The sequence below is a fragment of the Euprymna scolopes genome, chromosome 27, assembly GCF_053919585.1.
Source record: "Euprymna scolopes isolate OS-2025 chromosome 27, ASM5391958v1, whole genome shotgun sequence".
In the NCBI taxonomy this organism is placed as follows: Eukaryota; Metazoa; Mollusca; class Cephalopoda; order Sepiida; family Sepiolidae; genus Euprymna; species Euprymna scolopes.
Window position 1 is genome coordinate 84,152,024 of NC_136508.1, and position 25,203 is coordinate 84,177,226.

Below are 25,203 nucleotides of genomic sequence, written 5' to 3' on the forward strand. Positions count from 1 at the left end.
TTTTATGCAAAAAATAATTAATATCAATTTTTTTCTGACTCTGTTTGTTGTCGACTTTGGATTGCTTATTCCTTTGAATCACCTGGATTTTTCTGCATGAGTTTTCTGTTGATCAATTTAGGATTTTTATTTAAACACAATTTTTTGTTCTAAAAACTCAAGTATTTCCTTTAATATCGCCAATAAATTTATAAACAGCAATGTTAGCAAACAGTCAAGCCCAATTTAGCAATAAAAGAATAATTGTCAACATTAATTCAAGATCAGTTTCTTATCAGTCGTGGAATTTGTTGATTGCTTTTCGTTTTAAACTTAAAAAAAGCAATCTTGCAAGCAATATAATTCTTGGGTTTAAGCATCCGGTTTTTCTGATACACGATATCGTGGCCATCTGTTTGCAGAACTGTAAGTTGACTTTAAAAAACTTAAATCTCAAATTCCGCATTTCTGGCAGCCCAAACTATTTTTAACATCTCACACTTCCAATCGGTTATAATTTGGGTGAATGTTAAAAGCATATCAATATATCGGTGTTAATTATTAAATGAGGTTTGTCTTTTAGAAATTAAAGAAAAAAAAGATTACCACCACTTTATAATATCTGTAAAATATTTTTACAAAACATGCTTTTAAAAAATATAAATCTTAAATGAACACCTGTATTGCCATCAAAATAGCTCATTATTTAAATCAATAATACAACAGAATATCTTGAAATACTGTATTAGATAGCAGAGAACAGACCGAAACACAGCTATTTGCATGCCATATTTGTATAATTTGTAAAGCTTTTAAAAAAAACTTTTTTATATTAATGTTTCATGTTCATTTGTAATATATTCGCCCTATTTTCTTATACACAGTAATAGTTTTTACATTAATTGTCATGTTTTAATAAAAAATATAGAATAAATTACCAACACAAAATATTACATTCCTTAATTTTCAAGAGATGTAATTTAAATGAAAACTTAGTTTCTAAAATTACAGTACATTTATATTAAATATATATATATACATAATAGAAATTCTAGATTTAACAAAAAGAGCTAGATTAACAGCTGTCGAATGACAAGTATTTATTTGGATTCATGAGACTATTGTTCTCATCTCGAGTGATTTCCCCAATGTTTCGGTCAATGTAACCTATGACCTTCAAGTGTATCTTGTCGCACTCTGGAATTTGGACGGAATTTTGATTAGAGTTTGACAGAAACATTCTGGAGTTCAACAAGATACATCTGAAGAAGGTGGGAGGTTACATCAACTGAAACGTTGTGAAAATCACGCTCAAGATGAGAATCCATATAATACGATTATGAATAACCAATCCTCATCTCAAAAATTCAGAAACGTCATAAGTATTTTTATTTTTTTTGCTTATAAGATTTTTTTTAGTCCAGAATAAATGTAATTTCAGGGAACTTCTACCATTACTGGCCAATAGAATATTACTGCTGTCGACTAAGTCTATTGGCCATGTGTGGCTAGTCTGATGTATGATAAAGAAACTTGGTCGGTGAGAATAGAGGATATGTGTTCCATAGAGAGGTATATGAAAATGTTATGCACAAATGTGTAATAAGTCTAAAAGACAGGCTCAGATCGGATTTCGAAGCTCGGATTAAATCTGGACATATAAGATGTGTGTTGGTTTGGTCATGTTGGACGAGAATGCTAGAGTTAGATGTAGAACAATTGAGAAAGCAGGGTTAGTTGATAGGATGAGACCAAGGAAAACGTGAGGAAGTGATTAGGGCTGTGACAACAGAATATTCTTTTCATTCTTTTGACTCTCGGGTATATATCCGACACAGTTACACACACTTAATCAACTGAGAACCACATCCGTCTATATAAAAACATAAGATACCAGCAGATATATACGCAAGAGTTAAAACAATGAAAGGAATATGCTGTTGTCACAGCCCTAGTGATAAGTATGGACTGGAAAGAAAGTGGGATAATGAAAGACTTGGCCAAAGATAGGTTAGTTCGGAAGTCAATTTCTAAAAGCTAACCAATACATGCCAGCATATAAAACGCTTTTAAACTAACGAGTTCTTTAAAAGTCCAGTAATCTGCATTTGGGCTATTCTATTCACGATCGTAGTTAAGAATAGTTGACAAGATTTTATTTTATGTTGCCGTATCACCTGATATGAGATGTTAGGTTTGCTGGTTTAATCATGTGATATAGGGATTTAAAATGAGATCATTTATAGTTTGCATATTAAGGAATCGTATAATATAAGGTCCTGCTTGATAGGGACATTTCAATTCCTCATGCTTCTTAAAGGTAGCCAGATGCAACTCTTATGGAGAAAATGGATATCCATCTAGTATATAAAGTAAAGCCAGTCTCTTAGATTGTGTACATTATAGACTAGCATATACAAACTTAATATTTGTTTCATTAGATACATGCAAAATGAATGTATAAACATTTTGACCAGTCACTTCATTTAAAAATTCACTGAAATTCAGGAAATCAACCAATTTTAACAAAATTTTCAGTATTTATTAACGATCACAGAATGTAATGAATCTATATTTTATAAAATCTTAATAAAACCGTATGATTTTATGTAAACAAAAACACCTTTACTAAGTTAGTTTTAACTACTAAAAAAAAAAAATCACATGAATTTATTTTTCCTTTTTATGAAAATAAAGCTTTGTAGATATTAATTAAATTTTGAAGAAATATTTCAGGAATATTACGAATAAGTCCCTAAAGTCTGGGTTAATGAAATCAATATAACTCATAAAAATCAATTTTTAAAACCAACGATAATATTGAATAAACACTATTTAATTCAATATTTTCACCCAAAACATAATTGCTAAAAATGTGATTTTAATGCTAACATTTTCATGGGAAACATTAAATGTAATATATTTTCCTTGTATACATAAATATGTAAATATCAGTGTGAGAATTTATTTTTATAATCCTAAAAAAGTAATAAAAAAATTGAAATTCCAGCAGATACTGTAAGCAAAGACCATATGTGGGGGCAATCTCACATATAAGACCTTGGTCAATGTAGGTCCAACCCTTCATACCAATTGTCACTATCCAGCTCCCCTACTCTCCGGGGAGTTGGTCCCCATTTCCCCTTCACTCCTCACATTAAAAATCGGCCTTGTGCCTAATTTGCTCGGTGGGGAGCAAATAAATACCTTTTCTTGGCCTTTTGGCCAAGATCAAAGTGTAATATTTGTTCTTACATGCTGTACTTATTGTGATATAAAGTGGGGGATCACTTTTCTGTATTTTTTAATGTAAAATGATCATCCACTTTACAACCAGTCTCAAGCTATTCAAGTCATTCTCCAGATCATTCAAGTTGTTTTTGAAGGATTCCAGTTATTTTTTAAGCATTCAAGTCATTCTTAAGGTCATTCAATTCATCCTTAAGTTCATTAAAGTCATTATAAGTCATTTACTTTTTATTTAAGTCATTTCAGCCCATTTTTCGGTCATATTAGTTTATCTTTAAGAATTTCATGTCAATCCTACATTCATTCACTCATTCATTCATTACACGAGAGCACGCGACTAATGGCTATCGGCCTCGTTTTCTTTAAAATTTGAATTCTATTTAATCAATAAAGAATTGTTTTAGCTTATTTTTGAATGGATAATAAACTCTAAGAATAAAGCGAGTAATGTAATTGCTAAAATTGACTTTTTGAATAAAACTTTACAAACGTTTTAATTCAAAGTCTAAGGAAAATATTCGCAAACAAACGTCATCAATCATTTTAGAGTATTATTGAATAAAAAAGTTATATAAAGTTAAATAAACTTTTTAGAGAAAAATAAATCGTGTACATTCAAAAATATTCTAATTAAGCATTTCCTGTTTTATTACAACAAAATTAAATTAAACGAAATTACACATCCTGTAATCTATACTTTTGTGAAAATCTGCTGGATTTATGTTTATATTTTCTGTGAGACGTTTTTAAACCGCCAATCACTTTTTTCATTATGCAATTTTTAATTTGAAAAAGTATGCACATTTGCTTTAATTCAGTATCAAGATTTTAATTTACTAATTATCGTTGAAAAAACTAATTTTTTCAGATTTTTAAGGCTAATTTGTGTTGAAATTTGAACAAATTTGAAAAAATATTTTCCGCTGTATTTTTTTCTTTTAGAAACTAACTTTGGCCTGTTATCTTTCAAACATAATTAAAATTTAGATGTATACTAAAAATATAAGCATCTTTTATGAATTTTATGAAGCATAAGAGCCCCCCCCCCCCGGCCATTTTTGTCCATACCTATGTTTCACCAATTATTTATGGGGAGCACCAGACCAAATCCTAAAATGTATTTTAGTTTATCAAATACAATCCTGCATAATGTTATTTTTAAATAATTATATTTATAGGAAGGAGAAAGCAAATCCTCTTCCTATATGACACTGATTTAGTAACACATGTTTTTGATGATACACATGTGTTAATTCATATTTCAAGAATTTTGATTGGCTAATTACGCTGTAATAATTAAATTTAACTTTTAAAATCCTACTTCAAAAATAGCATTTTATTTAAAAACTACAGAAAATGATTGGCTTCCGCCTTCAAAAAAAGAAAAAAAGATACACTGCTGAACGAAAATGGTTTCTGTTAAATTTTCATGAAATTATATCAAGCGACACACCTGATACAATGGATATGAGACAGGCTTTGTACGGTAGCGATTCCAAGTTAATTCCATCAATGATAACTTAATGTTTGAAATTTTTAAAAAATTCTTTACATTCGATAATTACATTATTTAATATTAAATGAATACTTATTAAAAATACATTTCTGTGCAGTAGACAAGGAAACTAAACCTTTGAGTCGCCCTTAACTATGGCCAGCTTATTAATGATTACAAATAAAAGCTTATATACACAACTGATATTCATATGGAGCTTAGGTATTATTTCAGAACTTGTAAAATTATTTTTCATTTTCTTTGTCAAAAACGGTATTTTTATATTTTTACTTCTTACACCAGCATATAAAATAGGCAGTAAAACAAACCTGGTGATCTAATTTGTTCTATTCGTTTGTTTTATAATGGTCAATTGGAAAGAGGAAAATTATGTTCTCAACTGCTGTACTAACTCTGTGTGAGAGGTAAAGGAATATTCGAATATCTATGCCTTTCTTATAGAGATTAAGTGTTAGCAACCCAGGAAGGGGGTCCCCCTTCATTTCTCAGAACTTTAACTGAAGTTTTACAATGAAACAACAAAGTGATTTCACATGTTAGCACATGTTGAATAGCTTTTAGGTTAGTTTGGAAGTCAGTTTCTATCTCTGACCAGGTTTTGATCTACGCCATGTTTGCTCAAAAGCAGGTGAAGCGCTCTTTTAGTCTTGGTAGGTAATCACGTAGAGATGGTCTGAATAAAAATATCGCCCCCCCCCAACCTTATTATATAAATCTTGCCTCAACTCAGCAACTCCATTTTTTTTTTTTTTTTTTTTTTATTAAAGAAAATAAATCGGAATATCTAACTAGGTGTTATGGAATAGATTGACAGTTTCTACACATTGATCTGTCATGGTGGATTCTTCTTCACCAAAATTACAAAGGGGTGGGTAACATTCGATTTATTGTATGTTTAGTTGTGAGAATGCTTTTTTCAAACTTATGTATGACTGACTAATCCTTTTAAAGAGATATGTGTTGATACTTGCAAAATATTGCAAATGTCATTTCTAATCCAATTATTACTCACCATAGATACTTGACCCAGTTGATTATAAAACTTTAAGAGCTAAATAAAATGATTTCCACTTTTGAACAAGACCTTTTTGTATGAATTGAGATGGTATAACGGTTTTACCATCTCTATTCTGTTGTTGGTATTGATTTCCACAATTCTTTTAAGAATCCTGTATTCATAGAAGGGACCATGTGAAGGTTGCCAACATCCATAGATGAAGTGGTGCTATGGACCAGACAAAATTCGAACCTGGCACATCAGATCTTCAATCTACATCTGGATGCACAACACCACATCGCCATCTCCCTTGAATAAAATAAAGACAAATTAAAACATTTTAAAAATGGCATTCTTGCATCAGAATTTAATTCTAGCATAAATTTGTATTAAAAATATCCTAAACTCACTCAGAAAACAATGAATGCACAAAAGTTGAATCGATCTCAACATTTTTCAGATCGCTTTTAGTAGTTCTCATAAATCAGTTTCTAAAGTCATTTTCATTCATGATATTCAGAAAAATAAGCAAATCGATAAGAATATCTAAAAATCTAATATTGATTTTCTAATGTTTTCTTTTTTTTTTTTTTTTGCATTATGTTTACATAATTTACACGAGATCTGCTGGTATGTAGCCATGCATGAATCGTACAGTAGTGGTTGCAAAAAAAACGATCTAACAAGTAGTTTGAAAATGAGCTTACATTTTTTTCATTGAATCTCAGAAGGCATAATGCCAACTTTGATTTTTTTTTTTCATCCATAGCTTATCTGAATGCTAGTAATTTATAAATCAAATTCCAATTTCTAATCAAAATTGTAAAACTGAATTTCTTTGTTCTAAAATTGAATACTGACCAATATTCGATGCTTGCGATTATTTTTACTGCTTCTTCTATTTAATCTACTCAGTAGAAAAGGTTTAATCTTGTAAGATAATTATTCATTGTTAATTATTCCATCAATTGAAACCATTTTTGATTGATCTGATTTTTATGACAGTATTATGTGTTCTATTTGTTTGGTACATTATGAAAATCTAAAATGGGAAATATACTGAAAATGGCAACTCAGAATTCTAAGCTAGTTTTGCAAAATACAAATTCCGACTCTTAAAAGAAAAATTGTTGAATCAAACTACTCGTATTAGGTGGAGTCGACTGAAAAAAAAAAAAAGAAATAGGACTCTGCTAAAATTTTCAACGTTTGGCTTTTCACCTAAAAATAAAACCTGTATGCTGATGTATCTTGATTGACCTTGTAGCCAACTCTTTGGGGGAAAAATGATTACTTCAAAGTTAAGTAAAAAAATTGAAAGTTTTAATTTTGAAAGATATATTTAGAATTAAGATGACGGAAAGTTTATTCAGGTAATAAATTCCTACTTCAGTCATTTAAATTATTTCAGTTGAGCTGAATTATTTTGTTCTCTTCATTAACGAAAGACATTCTTCACACAAGCAGCAAGTTTTTTTTTTTTTTTTTTCCATCAACAGCAAAGCTCATGTGAATGTGTGATTGAAAACAAATGTCTCTTAAAAAAAAAAAAAAAAATTCTTCCATTTTGGACTCCCAACAGCACCTAAATCTACATGATCACTGAATGGTGCTACGTTTTTGTCCCACTGTTTCCTTCCAGTGAGCACATGCTGAGTGTGGCCTCTTATTTCTCTATCATTACCACAAATTTATTTTAAATCAATTGTTCCTACTCAAACATTATGACAAGAATGCTTATTACAACTCTGATCAAAATCTGTTACATAATTTTGATTCTAGAAATTATCTAAAATTTAAAGCTTAAGTCTAAGGACTCTTCAGAAAACATTGAAATTTAGAGAATCTTGTTTAATTAGTGTTTGATTATTAATAAAATTTGATGCAAATCTAATGGATTTAAACATTTTCAAACATTATGAAAAGCCTTGAAAATATTTCAAACTTAAATTTAGGGAATAATTGTCTTGTATTAAAATTTCACAAGTCTTAGGTATCTGATGAAGGGCTTCTTCCCCCACCTTTTTTTATTTTTTTTTTTTTTATTTTTTTTTTTTTATACCACTTTTGCATAAACTAAATCTTGCCCACATTATTCACCCTTACACTTAGCAGCTGTGTTCCAAAATTTTTAATGATTTGTTAATTAGAAATGAATCATGTACATACAAATAGGTAAATGTGTACGTAACTTTATATAAATAGACTTAAGTATTCCTACTAGGTTTTGCCATGGTGGAGACATAGTACTAGCTAGAAGTCCTAGAGCAAAATAATTATAAAAATAGAAAATCTTTCGTACAAAATAACTAAGATCTAAGAATTTTAAAGTAAAGAAAAAGAAAAGGTGGATGTCTAGATTGAAACTAGGCAATACATCAAAGGCCTTAAATGACAAAGTTCTGATTCTCTCTCCTCTGATCTTGAGCTTGTGGTACAGTAGGGGAAGGTGGCTGGTTATTTTTAATGCATCCAAAACCAAGCTCCTATCTTTACATCATCAACGCTCTGATCCCTATCTGGCATCAATTGAAATGGATGGCTCTCGTCTTGGGGAGGCTCCATGTTTTGATAAGCTTCTGGGTTTGACCTTTACTCCTGATCTGAAATGGAACACGTACATCAGGTCTATTGCCAAGGTCGCTGGGAGGATGGTGGGATCCTTCTACCGCTCCAGAAGATATCTCACTACTGATGCAATTCTCTATCTGTATAAAAGTCAAGTACGTCCAAGGATGGAGTACTGCTGCCACATCTTGGCAGGAGCTGCTAAAAACAGCCTATCCTGCTCTGACAGTACAAAATAGACTTCGTGACTTAGTGGGAGATGCCCTATTCTCTTCCCTGCAGCCTCTCTCTCACAGAAGAGACGTTGCGAGCCTGTCTTTGTTTTATCGTTATTTTTTTGCCAAGTGCTCATCTGAACTGCAGTCTCTGGCCCCCCCCTCGCCAATCTTTCACGAGAAACACCCGTCTGGCTAAAACCACTGTGATTAATTTTCCCCATTCTTTATCTGTGCCTAAATCCAAGCGTAGATTCCATGAGCAGAGCTTCTTTCTTAGAAGTGCACGACTGTGGAACTCTTCCGTTTGCCTGTTTCCCACCTGACTTCAACTTGGATGTCTTTAAGTCCAACATAAATTCCTGACAAACCGCTCCCTTAAGCAAAACCCTTTATCAAACCTCCAATACTAACGATTACTATACTATCCCATTGATTACTGTACATGCAATAACCCTTATCCCCAAGTGGCTTCCGGGCCTTGATAAGTGGTGACCTCCATGTAAAAAATCTTCAACTTTATACACTAAGAACTGAGCTATTAGGTCTAATATCTTTTTTAATTCTAAGCATTGTATATTCACCAAGCTCTCATGCTGCTGCTATCTAGTTAAGATGGCAGCAATCTGAAATTTTCTTCCTGGAAGAATAAAGTATTTTATGTAAAAAAAAAAAAAATATATAAAGTTTCAAAAGAAACTAACAAAATACAATTTTTTTTATATGATGGAGCATTAAGATTTTCACTGGCTTCTTACTATATGTGTATATGAATTAAGCTCAGATTTTATGCAATTTTACCAAAGGAGGAGGAATAGATTACTTTCTAATAGTGAACCAAGTTCATCAAATCAAATTTATTGGCAACACGGCAAAATGTAACAAGACATGTAAAAGGGCACAAAATGTAATCATATAATAGACATTTTGAATGTTTAAGGCAACTTTAAACCTGGATGTGATGAGCATCATCATTCCATCCTCTGGTAGGTTGTTGTTTGACTTAGATTGACAGGATTAAATGATAGAGGAGTCCACACCGATCCACATGTCAGTTGCCCTCTGCTTTCGATTTTTTCTTTATCTATTGAAGCTCCCTGACTCTTACATAATTCGTTTTCCTTTGTAATTTCACAATTTCAACATCAGATAATCTCCAAATTCAAACTTCAATTTTCCACTTCTTGTGACTCAACACATGTTTCATGATGTTTGAGGATGGGATTGTGTATCGATTTCAACACATTTTGGTGAACGATTCAATAAAGCATGTCAGGTAGTTTTTCATGTTTAGTTCAATCAAGGCAAGAAATTACCAGATGTGTTTCTGTCTCCAACCTTACATCTGCATAGGTTCTATCACCGACATTGAGCATTATACAACTAACATGATAAACATACCTAATTAAAAATTAAAAAATTTCTTTAATCTCTTCTGTATCATATAGCATATCACATCAAGCAAACACCTTAAAAAAAAAAAAAAAAGACCTCAGTCTTGATGGCCTTGTGTCTAACTAAATTGTTTTTTTACTTTATAACAAATGTTTCAAAGTGTAGTTAATCTTTTTAGCAATTTCAATTTTGTCTCTATCTAGAGTATCCTTTTTGGGAGATGGGTTTTCCTCGCATTAAAAACCGACCATGTGTCTAACTCTGCTCTCGTTGGGGGAGAGGGGAGCAAATAAATAGGAACAGACCTATACAAATTTAACAAATATTCATAAAATGTGAACATTTTTATTGAAAAATACAGCTACTAGTCTTTTAGGTTAAATAGTGATATTCAGCAAAGTTAAATGAAAAACATCACAAACGATTGAAAATGCTAAAACTTGAGTGATTTTTGTTTTTATAGACTAAAAATTTGGTGCATAATGAATACTTGAAGTAAATTTCAAAGAATTTAGTAAAAACCATTTTATATTTTAATGGCAAATATGTTCTTTGTTCGCATATTTTTACTAGGCTGGAAGAATAATTGTGAAAGAACTACATACAATATGTAGTTAAAGCAAAATTGTAAATTAAATATTAAATTTTCAACACTGTTAATTTTATTGCGGCCTATTATCCTCTTTTTTTTTTTTTTTTTTTTTTTTTCACGTTTCTGCCAACTATTCCTCTGGCCTTTGTCAGGTGGTAACCGCGACGGGATAAAAAGATGAGGATAAGTCTGCAATAAAATAAATAATACTAATCTCAATAATGAATTTCAAATAATATATATACTGTTCATAATGTTTACCTATTCGTTTAGTTTGTTTGAATTCATGCATTAAATCAAATCTGTTTCAAATTATTTTGTTAGGATAATGTTTTAAGCTCTATAAGAAATTCCAAGTATGCCAGTTGGTAAAACCTCATACTGAATATCCTAAGGTTTTGATTTCAATTTTCGGTCATGACCTTCACATATTTGTTGGAAGTTATTTTCTATTTATGTAATGTTTTCCATTTCTAAAAGCAATTAAGATCTTTGATATTTTTCTTGCTTTAAAAAGGATAAAAATTGGTGGAAGGAAATAGAAATCCTTAAGTCATAAGGATAAAGGTCTTGTTATATAATTTGTTATAACCATTCTTGAGTTAAAAAAAAAAAAAAAAAAAAAAAGCTTTGGAATCCAGTGCACACAAGCATTTTATTTAGATATAGAATTCAGTACAATCTAAGCCATATTTCTGAGTTGTAGTACTTAAATGAAAGATATTAAAGGGAATAAATCATTTATAAATATAGATGTTCATAATATTAATATTAAAAACCTTAAATCAGATTAAATTTGGCCCTCAAATGTTTTTTTTGTTTAAAATAAATTCATACAATACTACATTTGATGGAACATCCGCTCAGCTAACAGATTAAAGCATGTTAAATAAACATGCTTGGTAAACCAAGGACTAGACGTATATAAATGCTTACGTTTAAATTTAGAGTATACCTATGAATATTCAAGCCTGCAAATATTACTATATATAAATAAATTTAACACCCTTAATTAGCAAAAAAAAAAAAAAAAAATGCTTTGGAATGCAGTGCACATGAGACATTTTATTTAGATATCGCCATATTTGAATTAAAAATAGTGTTAGAAAATTAGATTTATTGAAATCCACGTAAGCCCCGATTAGTTAATTAGAATTAAGATATATAAATAGGATAGCATGTTATTTATTTTGTGTGTTACGTTTACATCTGAGTGACTGTCGTTTAATTGTCATGGACTTCCATTTCCATAATAATTTTACCAAGAATGCTTCATAAGTTTTTGTTTCATTTTGATTATAGCTGATGGAACTCAAGTTATTTATTTTTTTGTAAATAATTTTACCAAGAATTCATAAGCTTTGGTTTCAGTTTCTATTATAGTTGAAGGAACTCAAATTATATATATATATATATATATATATATATATATATATATATATATTTTTTTTTTTTTTCATAAGTTTTGGGTTCAGTTTCAATTCAAGCTGATGCACCCAAGTTATATGGATATATTTTTTAAATCAAAACTTTATAATATGTAAAAAGCGATAGAATATTAACTCTATAATAATATATACGAAATCTGCAAGAATTAAAATATATTAAAGCATACATTATGACCGGGCTATGCCAAGTGTCTCTGCTATAAATACTTTTTCAGTTTTAACAAAAGAGCTACAATATAAGAGCGTCTCCATTTACACTGAATATCTACAGAATGTCAACATCAATGTATTACATATGAATGACTCCCCTGTGGAATTTCCACAGGTCCTGTTAGTAAAGATTAATACTGGTTTGTGTTGGAGCAAAAAACAAAGGGGAAATGGTGTTCATTGTGATCGTCACGAAAACAGACCAAGCACTAGAAGTCTGACTGTACCTTTGTGCATGACTAATAGGTAAAGGATTGCAAATCAGGCAATAGGCAGAGCTTATCTACTTTAAATTTTATTAGTACAGTATCATTTCGTTATTAATTGAACCAAATTGCTATAAAACTCTAATTTTTCTATGTTTTTATCTATGGAATTTTTAATTTTAATAAATGAAATAAAAAAAATTCCATAAATGACATCGATGAGATACATCTGAAATGGTTGCTGAATCTATTTTCACATCTTTTCACAATGAAAGCAGCATAGGAAATGCTTTTGATGTTAATGTTACTACTTTGAAATATTTGGCTGAAAGACAAATTTATGTAGAGAATGCATTGTAATTTTCATTTTTATTAAGTGTTTTTATTGGAAATTTGGCATCATAAACCAGGATTTCAATAATCTGAAGTGGTCATTAGACTCTAGTACTTCCATTTGGTTTTGAATTTCACCCAGGTTTATCATAGATTAAAGGATATAATCTTTTATTGTTTCAGTTTCTATAGAAACCTTTGTTTGGCCTCATTTTGTGTTGACAACCACTTTCTATTGCCCCTTATGCTAAAAAGCTAATTGAGAATCTAGGTTATAATCAGCTCACGTACCTCCTAACTTCCAGGCAAATCAGTTCCTTCACTTTTATTGTTCTTCAGTATTTCTGTTTGGAAGCGATTTATTGAAATATAAGAAAAGAACATTATTGAAAAGTATACAATAAAAATTAGCAAAATGATACAGATAAAAATAACACAGGTCTTTATTAGATAGTTCCTTACTGTAAAAGATTTTAAAGATTTTTAATTAAAAAAAACAAACTAATTTCTATCTGTCTTAATTAAAATAAGACAGAAAAAACTTGTCAATGATTATTAAATAAAAAAGAAAGATCGGAAAAAATGTAATAAAAAAGAGTACCCAGGAGAGATATAGGCATGAGGAAAAAGCAAAGGAACTGATTTGCTTTGTCACCGCTTACATTAGCGCTACACTGGAAGTTGGGAAGTACGTTAGCTGACTATAACTAGAATTTGTTATTTTTATGTTAATCTTCCTGAGATAAGTCTATTTACTTGCTTCCTTATGAAGACAGTTAGATACAAGGTACATAGAATTTTCAGATCCCGTAAATGGAGGCTCTTCATTGAAGCGAAAATAAAAATTGCCTCTGCCCAGAAGTTAAGCAGCATTGAGCCTGGCCATTACTAAATTAATGACCATTTGAAAAAAAAAACAAAACAAAAAAGATGCTGTATTTGATAAAAATATCTATAAATTAATGTGAAAAATCATAGACAAAATGTAAGACCCCATAAAAGTAAATAACAAAAATGATAAATGTTTGACCCTAACTTCCAACTTGACCATAATCAATTTTTAACAAAATTGTAAAAAAATCATACTCTCCTTTAAGAAAACGAAATCTGCTGATTTTTATACTAAAATCAGCACTTACCAAAGGAATTAATGAAATTGCTAGTTGGATGAATAACAATATTATGAGAGGATTGAAAATGATTAAGCATTCTTTCAATCTAGAACTTAAGTTGCATTTGATTTTCTTTATTTTGAAAGAAAATGGTAACTTTATTTTTGTAAAATATAAAAACTCATATGTAGAGGAGTGAACTACATCCTATGATGGTGCACTGTTACCCCATCTTGGAAGGTGTTTAGTGCCTTGAGAGTACAAAACTGACTTAAAAATCTAGTGAGGAATGTCCTCTTCTTTGTACAGCCTGTTCTTTTTCCAGAAAGAGGTTGCTAGTTTTTCTCTGCTCTATCAGTTTTATGATAGGTGCTTGACTGAGCTCCAGTCTCTGACCCCCTCCCTTCCCCCGTAAAACATTTTAAACGTGATCTCTTCTAGCTACAACCATTGTAAATAATTTTTTCTCCATCTGTGTACTTTTAACTAAACAGAACTTCCATGAGCAAAGTTTGTGGGACACTACCAAAAGGCTGCTTGCCAGCTGACTACAGCATGATCGTTTTCAAATTCAATCTTAAATTTTTAATGGACAATCTAAAATTTTTAATGGACAATCTAAAATTTTTACTGAACAATCTAAAATTTTTACTGAACAATCTAAAATTTTTACTGAACAATCTAAAATTTTTACTGAACAATCTAAAATTTTTACTGAACAATCTAAAATTTTTACTGAACAATCTAAAATTTTTACTGAACAATCTAAAATTTTTACTGAACAATCTAAAATTTTTACTGAACAATCTAAAATTTTTACTGAACAATCTAAAATTTTTACTGAACAATCTAAAATTTTTACTGAACAATCTAAAATTTTTACTGAACAATCTAAAATTTTTACTGAACAATCTAAAATTTTTACTGAACAATCTAAAATTTTTACTGAACAATCTAAAATTTTTACTGAACAATCTAAAATTTTTACTGAACAATCTAAAATTTTTACTGAACAATCTAAAATTTTTACTGAACAATCTAAAATTTTTACTGAACAATCTAAAATTTTTACTGAACAATCTAAAATTTTTACTGAACAATCTAAAATTTTTACTGAACAATCTAAAATTTTTACTGAACAATCTAAAATTTTTACTGAACAATCTAAAATTTTTACTGAACAATCTAAAATTTTTACTGAACAATCTAAAATTTTTACTGAACAATCTAAAATTTTTACTGAACAATCTAAAATTTTTACTGAACAATCTAAAATTTTTACTGAACAATCTAAAATTTTTACTGAACAATCTAAAATTTTTACTGAACAATCTAAAATTTTTACTGAACAATCTAAAATTTTTACTGAACAATCTAAAATTTTTACTGAACAATCTAAAATTTTTACTGAACAATCTAAAATTTTTACTGAACAATCTAAAATTTTTACTGAACAATCTAAAATTTTTACTGAACAATCTAAAATTTTTACTGAACAATCTAAAATTTTTACTGAACAATCTAAAATTTTTACTGAACAATCTAAAATTTTTACTGAACAATCTAAAATTTTTACTGAACAATCTAAAATTTTTACTGAACAATCTAAAATTTTTACTGAACAATCTAAAATTTTTACTGAACAATCTAAAATTTTTACTGAACAATCTAAAATTTTTACTGAACAATCTAAAATTTTTACTGAACAATCTAAAATTTTTACTGAACAATCTAAAATTTTTACTGAACAATCTAAAATTTTTACTGAACAATCTAAAATTTTTACTGAACAATCTAAAATTTTTACTGAACAATCTAAAATTTTTACTGAACAATCTAAATTCTGATCCGTTTAAACCATTAGCCTACCTCTAATAGAAATTACAACTGGATGTCAAGTTGCTCACACTTTCTACTTCTGTATGGCAGAACCTGCACTTGCTGTCATTGCTTAGACCACAAATTTTCTTAAGCCTTGTAAAGTAAAATGAAAGCATATATATATATATATTAATGTGTTTTTATTTGTACCCTCTGGATGTAAATGTGAAAACAAGTTGTTTAAAAGTAATAAATTATTCATATATTTTTCTTATATTGTCTGTTGTTCAAACAAAATCAGTTGGATACGTATTCTCTGGGAATGCAACCAACATTTGAGAATGTAAGTTTTTTTATTTTCTAAATACTTTGTTTACACAAATGCCTGAGAAAATTGTGCTGACTACAGATTCTTATATAGCCATTTCAGCTTTTATGGCTGAGATTTAAGTCTTTGAAATTCTTTAATGGACTTATTCTGTAGATTGATGCCAGTTATTCTTGCAAAAAGAAACTTTATTTTAAACAAAGAATGCAACTACTGGATCTGGCTTCTCATTCTAATTATTAAACTCATAGCAAAAAGCTTTTCTGTGTATCTCTCTTCATACAAGATTATTTGTATGTTTTTTTTTTTTTTTGATAATTTGTAGTATTGGATTATTTGGACTACTGTTCTCATCTTGAGTATTATTTTCACAATCTTTCAGAATGTAACTTCTGACCTACTGTTGAACTTTGGAATGTTTGTCGAACTTAAAAATCTGCATAGAATTTCGAACAGAACCCTTTATTTAATTCGACTAGGTAGATGTTATAAGTAGTTCATAGTTGTATTTTGAATACTAGCTGAACTGAAGATTGAACCTTCAGCCTCCAGAAGAGTAAACCTTACAAGTAAATTTTTACCTTGCGGATCTGTGGCATCATGGATAAAGAGAATTTGTATTTGTAAGTTCACACAAATAGTTTTAAATTCTTTTATATAATTTCGTCTTTGGTACTTGCCATATTTTATTGCTGAATCTCTGGCTTTCCCATACATGCTGAACATGTGGAACATCTGTGGTCAATTTTACTTTTTACAAAAAGCAGACAAGAGGAAGATTTTAAATACTCAGGAGTTGATTAACTAATCTTGTTTTACTCAACCCACATGACCGTTGTTACAAATCGTTTTCATTTTATTTTTTTCAAATGATACATTTTTATATTTAAAAAAAAAAATTCTGTTTGCTTATTTTTTGTCTCCTTTTAATGATGTAAACCATGATTTAGGAATAGAAGTTTTTTTGTAATTTTTGGCAAAAATCCACTTTTATTGAATTAAAAAAAAAATGTGATTTCCACGTAAATTGCTAGATTGGATGGGAGTTCTCCACTTTTGGTCCTTTATTTTTTTTAAAAGCTGTTCTCTACCTTGTCTAAAAACAATTTTTTTTTTATTGTTTTAAGTTTTATATGAAAGTCCAAATAGGTCAGTTGAATGTCCAGTCATGGAATCAGGTTTATTTGTTTGAAATTTATCTAGTTAATGGAATATTCATTTCTAAAAGTAATTGAGATTGGATATTTTGAAATAAGATAAACCCCACAATGTTTTATTGTATGTAAAAATTGTGCCTGCCTTTTTATATATACCTGATTTTAACACATTTTCAACATTGAAATTTATATTTATTCTAAAATATTTTAACAAATTTTGCTAATTAGAGAGACCTACTGAGAGCATAATACTACAAAATTTAAACTTTTTTCTGTCTGTAACTTCCATAAAAGCTTTCCTTTTTTTTTTTTTTTTTTTTTTTTTTTTTAAACCATATCCGTGTTTTGGTTGATTTAAAGTATTTTTATCTGGTTTCTTGCACTTTTATTAAGGATTACATTTTTGTTTTTATTAATGAATCACCACTTATCAAGGCCATTGTGTTCAGTTGCATCACCGGCTGCTTTCTCGCTTCCCCTCACCACTTAAAATGGTTTTGCTTTGCAGCTAGAGAAAGGCACATGATTTACCAACCTTTGTATGTTGGAATGAAGTATGGGCACAACCTTCCATTTGAAAATTCAAATACTTCAGATTTGTTATTGAATTTGATCTGAATTAAGCAAGATTTCAATTTCCTCATAAAACTTAAATTTTAGACATTTTTCTAAATTGAAAATCATGTAATAGATTTGGATCAAAATTGAAATAAGGATTCTAGACACAAGGTTTAGTATCATTAGATATCTATTTGGATCTTTATAAGAGTTTAAGTGGTGCAAAACTATTCTGTTCAGGAATTATTTTTACTGATCCTGCGCCTCATATTTTAGTACGCGTGTGAGCCATTTAATCATAACCACTGTTTATTCTATTTTTATTTAATTTGAAAATTCGTTAACTGTGACATATGTGTTAAGACATTTATACAGAGTGAAAGAAAGATTTATTTTATTGCAAATCTGTATTTATGTGACTTGGGTGTGAAGTTGCTATTTTCATCCAAATAGCAGTTTTAAAGTTCATTCTCATAATTCTGTAAAGATACATGGGAGTAGAGAAAATGTCTTTTGTTACTGCATTTGTCAAACTTTTCCACCCATGTTGAGCGTCTGAGGTCAAGCCAGACAGGGAAGATTTTTTCAAGTGCACACTGGTTGGTTTTGCTATCAAGTCTGATTGTTTTTGTTTTTTAAAACAATACATTTCTATACTTTTATTTTTATTTATTTTTTTTTTTAATGATTTAGAAATGCAAGTTTTATGATTTTTAGTTAAAATCAACTTTTACTGAATAAAAAAAAATGCAGTTTTCCAGTAAATGGCTAGATTGAATTCAAGTTCTTTGCTTTTTGCTTGAAATTCATTTTTTCATTTTGATAAATTTTCTACCATATCATTTTACTGATTGTTCTTTAGTCAAGTAAGTGAATTGTATGAACCTTAAATCTCCAGGTTGCGATTTTGATTTCCATTCATGGAATCCGATTTTATGGACTTCATTACTTAAAACTTACAATGCAATATTTTCCACTTCAAGAAGTCATGATCTTTTTAATTTCAAAATGAATCTAGTTTTTAAAAATGTGCCTGATGGACAGCAAAAATCTCTCTATATAAGATACCTCTAATTTTATTACATTTTAAATCCTGAAATTTATATTCTAAAATATTTTAATAAATTTTGCTCATTAGAGAGACCTGACTACAAAACTTTTTTAAATTTAAACTTTTTTTCCATCTGTAACTTCCATGAAAGCTTTTTACTTTTTTAACCATATCAGTGTTTCTGGTTGCTTTAAAAGTATTTTTAGGATTGGTTTCTTGCGCTTTATTAAGGGTTAAATTTTTGATTTTACTAATGAATCGCCGCTTATCGAGGTCAAAAGCCACTTGAGGATAAGGATTAATGCGATAAAATGAGTGAGAGATGAAGTATCTTATGAGAGGACTGGGAATGATTACTGAGATACACCAAACTCTATAAATGGAAACTGTTTAAGAGTTACCTGTTGATGATCATATTGTAATCTGCAGGGAAATAGTCCCATGGTTACATGTTCCGCAGATGGAAACCTTTATGAAGAAGCTCCATTTGTGGAAGTTCTGATACTAGGCATGCGGAAGAAGCAAGAAGTTTTATTAATTGTAACCGATTTCAGCTTGTGCAGTTTATATATTCAATTTCTCGTTTGGTTGGTGTCAATTTGTCAGCTATTTTCTTTTTCTTCTTATTCATTAATTTATTTACTTTTTACATTCTTTCAGTGACACACTTCAATTTATTGGAATATATTAAGTGTATTGAAACCAGTGAAACTGGAATAATTACAAAGACTGACACAAATAATGAATGAAGCATTCATTACTTTCAAATGAAAGGTGTATTCAGACCGGAACTGCCTTTTCACAACCCCCCCCCTTTACTCGTGAGTCATCACTTATTAAAGCCAAAAGTCATTTAAGGATAAGAGTTAATGAAGATGAATGTATTATTGGTGGAATGATGAAAAATATAATTGCTTATGGGGACGATATATAACAAGTATTTGCATTTAAAGACGTCTGCAGAGAAGTATTTTCTTAGAAATTAACTGTTTATGAAAATTTCAACCTAACCTGGTGCTAGACATATGAAAGAATGAATAAAAGACATTTTCTTGTGTTTGTTTATAAAAAAAAAAAAAATATGGAAAAATTAAATGGCATTAAGTCTGAGGCAGTGGTGTAAGCATGCACTAGGCGGTGTGTTTAGTTGGTTGTATGTTTGTAAAGCATGCAAATAACGGGTTTGCTAAGGGAGATATTTAAGAAAAAAAAAACATAAGAAATTGGAAATATGTCTGATTTAGTTTTGACCACTCAGAATTAATTCCTCCTTTAGAAAAATTAATCTGCCTTTAAACAGGGTTTCATGCTGAGCAAAGTACTTGAAAAATGAATTGTATCCAGATAGATTTTTTTTTTTTTTTTTTTTACATGGTGATCACCACTTATCAAGGCCTGGAAGCCACTCAGGGATAAGGGTTATTGCAAGTACAGTACGTTAGTGTGGAGATTTGATTAAGTGTTTACTTAAGGGGGCAGTTCATTAGGAATTTGTTAACGTTGGACTTGAAGACATCCAGGTTGTAGTCAGGTGGGAAGCAGGCAGACGGAACAGTTCCACAGGCGTGCAATTCTAAGAAAGAAGCTTTGTTCATGGAATCCACGTTTTGATTTAGGCACAGATAAAGAGTGGGGGAAATTTTTCACAGTGGATTCAGCAAGACGGGTGTTTTTCGTGAAAGATTGGCGAGGGGGGACCAGAGATTTGAGTTCAGACGAGCACCTGCCATGGAAATAATGATAAAACAAGGATAGGCTCGCAACGTCTTTTCTGTGGAAGAGAGGTTGCAGGGAAGAGAAAAGGGCATCCCCCCACTAAGCCACGAAGTCTATTTTGTACTCTGTCAAGACAGGATAGGCTGTTTTTAGCAGCTCCTGCCCAGATATGGCAGCAGTATTCCATCCTTGGACGTACTTGGCTTTTATACAGATATGGAACCCCCTAGATAGTAGGTTTTTATGCCCATAGATAAGGCAAGTCACCACAAAGGACCCGAAGATATTTATTCTAATAGATGGTTTGTTGGTGTTCTGTCACACAATTGGTTGATGTGTGTGTCTCCAAGCAAGATGGGTCTTGGGCTTAAGGGATTATCTTCTTCCTTCTCTAACATCAGGGGTCTACATTCTAACTTTTTAGAGGTTGAAATCTAATTGCAGGAGATCAAACCTGACCTATTGTTCCTCTGCATTGGACTGGTTATTTCCCTAGATAAGTTTGGATTAAAGAATATTATAACTTTACATAAGATCGCCATTGCCATGGAAGATGTCTACATTAGAGATGGCTTTCCATATGGTAAGGGCATCTAAAGAGAAGACCCAAATTTGCCATATATGCTTCTGAGTAACATTAGCTCACAGCACTGCATTCATATTTGCCCTCTATCACCCTCATAACAGCAGTGTTACTATCATTGAGAGTATCCCCGAGAAAATTGATTACATTCTGTCTGCTCATCCCTCTGTTAACATTCACGTCTGTGGAGATTTCAATATTCACAATGTTGAATGGCTAGCCCACTTAAATAAGACTGATGAGGGGAAATACTGTCATTGTTTATGACCTCACTGTTTATGACCTCACACAGATTGTTCGCAAACCTGTATATTCGACACTGACAGACAGTATGCAAGTCTTTTTACATTTTTTTTTTTTTTTACAACTTGCCCAAAACTGTTCATCTTCCATTCTGTCTCCATCGGGATCTTTGGATCACTTGGTTGTCTTGGAGATAAAAAATGTAATAAATACTCTAAAAATAATCTAAAAATGTAAATTGTATTGGTGGTTCAAGAAATTTCGCGACGGTAACGAGAGCCTTAAAGATGAAGACTGTCGCGACTGGCCGACTGCGGTTGATAACGAACATTTGAAAGCCTTAATTGAAGCCGATCCTTACAAAACCACATGAAGTTGCTGTTGAACTCTGTCAACCACTCAGGTTATTTGCCATTTAAAGCAAATAGGGAAGTCATGAAATGCATGAATTGAATAATAATCAAAGAAATTGTCATTTTGAGGCGTCTTCTATGCTCCTTCTGCGCAACAAAAACAACCCATTTCTTGAGTGGATTGTGATGTGTGATGAATCGATTCTCGACAACCGGTGATATTCGGCACAGTGGTTGGATGCCAGAGAAGCTCCACAATACTTCCCTAAGCCGAAATTGCACCAAAAAATGGTTATGGTGACTGTTTGTGGTCTGCGGCTAGTCTCATCTATCAGTTTCTTGAATCCAGGCGAAACGATTAAGGTGGAGAATACTGCTGACAAATTGACAAAATGCACCAGAAGTTCCAACATATGTGCCTGAGATTGGTCAATATGAAGGGACCAATTCTCCATGACAACGCTCGCCTGCATGTTGCTCAACTGACTCTGCAGAAGCTGAACGAATTGGGTTATGAAACCGTCTCATCCACAATATTCACCAGACCTCTCGTCAACTGATTATCACTTTTTCAAGCATCTTGAAAATTTCCTGCACAAAAAATGCTTCAAAAGCTGGGATGATGCCAAATTAGCCTTCAATAACATCGTTTCCAAAACTCCAGATTTCTATGCTAACGGGATAAATTTATTTCTCGTTGGCAAAAATGTGTCGATTCTAATGGTTCTTATTTCGATTAATAAAGTTTATAAAAAAGGAGTTATGATCTTTTGAAGTTGAATGTCAAAAAACGACATTTTTATGCCAACCTAATATATAAGTTGGTATTTTTTGTGGAGTGGTGAATTAACTTTATTAAAAGTTTGAATAAATTTGAAGAAAATAAAATGGCCATAAATAATGAAATTGATTGAAATGTGGATATGATGACTAAACAAACATGACTAATCATTATTTATAGTTCTTTTAGTAACACTTGATGTGTCCATATGTTCTGATTATTAAATAATTGTTTTAAGTAAAGGAGAAATATAAAACCTGACATTTGCTGAAATATCATCTCTGAACAGATGTTGTCAATACAGAAATAAATAATATCTAAGTTCACTTATTTGTGTGTAAACATATTTGGGTGGTAATAGATTTAAACTCTTGACACATATATTCATTTTCATTATATTCGAGCAGGCAGATCTGGTGTTGCTCAGGATTGAATGAAAAAACCGATGTCTCCATGCTTCTAACACTATATTTTTATTTTTCCACATTTTATAATAACTAATTTTGGAGGTAGGACTCTAATGATGTACTATGCATTGATTGGGTGGGAGAGGTAGTCCAGTGATAACCCTGCTGCTACTAGATCAACCTGTCTGAAGAAACTGGTTTCTTGACCTAAAATTCACTTAATATTTATGCCATTGTTTTTCCTTTCCCTTTGCAAAACTCAATTATGTTCTGTAAAGTCAAAACCAAAAGTTCCTAAAACAAACCAAACCAAACACCATGAATAAATATTTAAAGGTATAAGAAATTGAAGCATAAAACTTTTTCCAAAATGACCGGATTTAGCATTAAATACACAGAAAAGGTTGTCGGCTGTATCATGTTGTACTCCTTTTGAACAAAGTAAAATATACTGTTATGTCAGACTTTATATGATTATCATATACTCCCAAACTTTAGGAGTTCATGAACAAAAAACCCCCCAAAACAAATGGAAATTACAATTAAGAGTATTATCATATTTGGCCTTGTGTCCATTTTACATGCTGGCATGTGTTGGATGTTTTGGAAAATTGACTTTCAAACTAACTGAACTTACCATGCTAAAGGTTCTATAACTACTAACTCAAGGACTCTCCATTCTTTCGATGTGGCCATACCATCAAAGATTTCTGTTCTACTTCACATATTCCTATACTGTCGAAATTTAATCTGAAGTCTAAGATTGTCTTTAAAACTTGCATTATACATCATTGTAGCATTCTCACGTTCTCTTTACAATATATGTTGCAATATTTTTGATAATTAAAATTGGGAATTTATAAACGCTGTTGATAGGAACTGACGAATCAAATTAATTCACATTTTGCTATCAATCAGAAACCAGAATTGCTCTATAAAAATTGAATCTTTTTAACATTTTTTTTTTTTTTACATAGGCATCACCACATCAAGGCCAAGAGGCCACTCAAGGATAAGGGTTAAAGGGTGTACAGTAGAAATTGGACAATATAGTAATCATTAGTAATGAAAATTTGGTAAATTTGATAACTTATATGGAACGGCTCATCAAGAACTTATTTACGTTAGACTTGAAGACAACCATATTGTAGTCAGCCAGAAAGCAGGAAAACGGAAAACAATTCCACAGGCGTGCAGTTTTAAGAAAGAAGCTTTGTTCATAGAATCTACGTTTAGGTTTAGGCACAGATACAGAGTGGGGGGAATTATTGATAGTGTTTACAGCTAGACGAGTGTTTCTTGTGAAAGTTTGGCGAGGGGGGGGGACCATAGATTGAAGCTCAGTCAAACACTTTCCATGAAAATAACGATACATCAGAGACAAACTCGCAACATCTCTTCTGTGAGATAGAGGTTGCAAGGAAGAGAAAAGGACATCTACGAGGCTACAAAGTCTATTTTGAACTCTATCAAGGCAGGACAAGTCCTTTCTAGCAGCTCCTGCCCAGATGTGGCAACAGTATTCCATCCTTGGACGTACCTGGCTCTTATATAGATAGAGAATAGCATCATAATTTTTTCATATCAACACAAGAAGGATTTTTTGCTCTTTGGCTGCAAAATTATAAAGTCTAGAACTTGTACAGAACAGCTGCCCTCGAAGAATTCATTTCCAGGACTTGTATAGAATAACTACCCTTCGAAAACTCTTCTGAAATTAAACATGGCTTCCAATTCAAGAACATACCTTCAACCCACACTAGACATGTTGTGTCGAGAGAAATGCAAAAATGGTACAATGAAAAAAAAAAAAAATGCTGTATTGATGTAATCATAATCTTAATTATGATTAAATTAAGTGTAAGTTTCATCAAAAGTCTGGTGCTTTCTGGTGAAGTAGAATGATTCAACCAATTTATCAACAACTTAAGCAACAGAATGGATACGTCTTTAATTTTACATCAAGTGAAAGTTAGTTCTAAGAACTTATCAAAATAATCGCATTTCATAAGTTATTAGAACAAACCAAGGATATAAGCATTAATGCTGAAGAGAAACTTGGTTTTAAAAGTAGTTATTTTTTTTCCATTGCACCACATGCTTTTGACTAGAACAGAATCGGAAAATCTTAATCGTCAATGTTCTTTGAAGTGCAGCGATAACAGTTCTATCATCTGTGAAATGTCACTCCCCTCTCCCCTCAAAAAAACTCCCAGATCTGGAGGATCATTAATAAAAATCAGCAAAAGTTGGTCCCAAAATAGATCCTTGAAGTATTCTAGTGTTGATACTATTTCAGACTTCTGCTCAAAAACAATTTATATATTTACATAATTTATAATTCTGTCAACCTTGTGGCCTCTTAACGCCTAAATCCTAACTTGT

At 31.0% G+C, this 25,203-nt stretch overlaps 1 protein-coding gene and 1 pseudogene across 1 annotated transcript in view; both read left to right on the forward strand.

Moving 5' to 3' along the window:
• Nucleotides 1-25,203, forward strand: part of LOC145248952 (uncharacterized) — a 208,252-nt gene that overhangs the window by 65,212 nt on the left and 117,837 nt on the right. The window lies entirely within an intron of this gene.
• On the forward strand, nucleotides 3,185-3,310 carry LOC145249210 (U2 spliceosomal RNA; annotated as a pseudogene).